This window comes from Quercus suber, unplaced genomic scaffold (genome assembly GCF_002906115.3).
Source record: "Quercus suber isolate HL8 unplaced genomic scaffold, Cork oak 2.0 scaffold_1860, whole genome shotgun sequence".
NCBI lineage: Eukaryota > Viridiplantae > Streptophyta > Magnoliopsida > Fagales > Fagaceae > Quercus > Quercus suber.
This window is the reverse complement of record NW_027071207.1, coordinates 1-2,625: the sequence shown is the minus strand read 5'-3', so window position 1 is coordinate 2,625 and position 2,625 is coordinate 1. Positions and strand designations below refer to the sequence as shown.

At 34.7% G+C, this 2,625-nt stretch overlaps 1 long non-coding RNA gene across 3 annotated transcripts; it reads right to left on the bottom strand.

The window, feature by feature from the left end:
* Positions 1-138: 138 nt before the first annotated feature.
* LOC112031785 (uncharacterized) lies at positions 139-2,408 on the bottom strand. 3 transcript variants are annotated; one of them, XR_010627600.1, is made up of 6 exons: positions 2,190-2,408; positions 1,688-2,070; positions 1,284-1,599; positions 1,031-1,143; positions 770-881; positions 139-653 (listed from the first exon to the last, which is right to left on the bottom strand). It is a non-coding gene; the product is annotated as an uncharacterized LOC112031785 (long non-coding RNA). The 3 variants fall into 3 exon arrangements; XR_010627601.1 differs by having other exon boundaries at positions 770-884; positions 1,688-1,987; XR_010627599.1 differs by having other exon boundaries at positions 140-653; positions 770-884.
* Between the last annotated feature and the right edge of the window lie 217 nt (positions 2,409-2,625).

Genomic DNA, 2,625 nt, shown 5'->3' with positions numbered 1-2,625 from the left:
GGGGGGTTCTATTGTCATATTTGAAAATTTTTTATTGGAATTAAGGTTTAGTTGATCTGTGTTACTAAGGACTAAAGAAAAAAATTCAACGCTAGGGAACATTCTAGTGAATCTATAAGAAATGCAGGGCAAGAAATGAGTTGAGAATAAATATTGGCCTGACTAAAAATGAAAGGGATAAATGCATAATTAAATAATTAAAACCAAGGTAATAGATTTTTTTTTTTTCTAATACACAATAATCTTCTTGTTATTTCATAAATGAACAGATTATTGGGAGAGAGAAATTCTCTCTCAAAAAATATGTTTTTACTGCTTCTTGAAGCACTTTTGAGTTGTGGTACCAAATCAATACGACAATTTGCTGGTTTATGTACAACAAGAAGTACATACCAAACTGTAATATTATATTGCTGCATGTGAATGAAGAAAACAAGTGATGAGGACTTTGTCTACAGTTTCGGTTTCATATGATCACCATTGATTAATATGATGGGGAGGGGAAGTGAGCATTCTTGGGCATTCTTTTCCCCTCTTCTCATCACAACACTGTTCCTTCAACAAAGAAGACTACTCATCAATCCTCAGTGAGGCAGCGGTTAACATGTACTTGAGCTCAAGGCAGAAAGTGATGCACCATTCCTCAGCCAATCCTTTATTAAGTGAAAAAAATTTCAGATATATTTATCAAAAAATAAACGTACAAATAAATATAAATGTAACCGAACCAAAATGGGTAGAGTACGAGCACAACACTACAACACATTACCTGACTATAAAACAGTGGCGTGGGTCACATTGTGATTTTAGCTCATGTAATTACTTCATCATCCATACCATCTGTATGCAAGGATGTGAGCAATCTTGCACCAATCTTTGTACTTCTTTGGCATCATTCCATTTATGAAGGTTGAAGGACATACAAGTACAAAGACAACAAATTAATTCAATAAATATATAATTGGCCCTAAAACACACAAACAAACAAACGTGATAGTGAAATCAATCTACTCACAGCTTTTACACTTACCGATAACTCTTCCATGTCTTCTCAGCAGATTCCAGCTACATTCTGAGAGAGTTAATAGAAGATTGAAAAAGAGCTACTTCAGTGAAACCATGAAGGTTTCAGGTTCAAATTATCTGGTTATGAAAACAGCACACAATCCTTAGACAAGGAACAAAATTACTACAAGTAAGCAGAATATTTAGTACCATTGGAAAAGTACTCAAACAAAAGTGTGAATTTAGGAATATTTCAGAAGACATTTGAGTAATCTCACATGAAAAATGAGGAAGTTCTAAAGGCATCAAGAATTTGTGGCCACAATTGATATCTATAAATTCATACAAGATTTGTTTTCAGTCAAATCGAGGAGCTGAAATTGGAGCTGTGAGGCATCATTCTTCATTTCACTACATTACACCTCTGTATATACAGTCCAAACATGAAGTAAACAGAACATGCTAGCAGGACAGATCAATGCAGCTCATCGGATGTAATTTCGCTATCTGGAAGTTTTGGATTGCACGAGGTTTACTTGGTTTTGTATACTCTTGTCCAAGGCCTCAACATTCGCACATTTTGTGTCTGAAAACCTGCAGAAGAATTGATAAAGATTTAAAAATCATTTATGATTACAGGTCCAAAGTTTATTACCAACAAACACAAATCAATTAAACAAACCTAAGAACCACAGAGCATCTTTAAAAAGCATATTAATAATTGCTGGTAATGACATGAGTGTGCTGATCGGACTTGATTTGTCATGAAAAAGCACCTTCCCAGACTTAGATCAGTTCTCTCCCTCTGCCTCTGACACCATTGTCTCTACAAGAGTGGTCATGTGCTGAGCCTTTTGAGCTGTCTTAAGTTTGAAAGAGAACAAAGAACCAAAAGTAGCAACCTGTCCTTTGGAGAGGACCTCACATCTTCCCATTCACCAAAACTTCCCAAAACTCAAAAAGAGAGAGTCTAAGCAAGTCCCTGTCCAGAAATGAGCAGTGAGTTTCAACTGCTATTAGCAGGTATTGAAGCAGCACTAGCTTTAAACTGCCCCAGTGTCTTACCTGAAATTAAATAGCACGCCATATTGCCCAAGTCAAATCATAATGTAACGTAACATACTCTAAGCTTACAATCCGAATTTGTTCATTGACAAATAAATATGATGGAGAAACTGTACTACCTTAGGTTAAATGAATCCTGTCTTGTACTTCAAAAGTTCAAACTAGAAATGCAATAAATGCATAACGAGGCGAAAGCAGCTCCAGCAAGAATGAGAGTAAAGGACTTTACAATTACTTGAAAACATATAGGAGTTCATACACATCTCAAAAGGATCAGCAGCTAGCAGTGGCATGAAATTTACGGAAGGTGTGTCACTTGTTATTGACAACTGAAAATGACACTGCAATAGAAAAGGCAACTGATTGAGAATCTCTTAGTTCATAAGAATTTAACTGTAGCAAGACCTAAAACATTTAACAGCATATCTTTCATAAGTGTACCAAAAATATTTATATTACTACAAAGGTTTACTTTGATATTTATTAAACAAATTAAAAGAATTATGAGCCTCATTCTAAATATTTTGAAGTTTATCTATAATTCAAAAAAAAAAA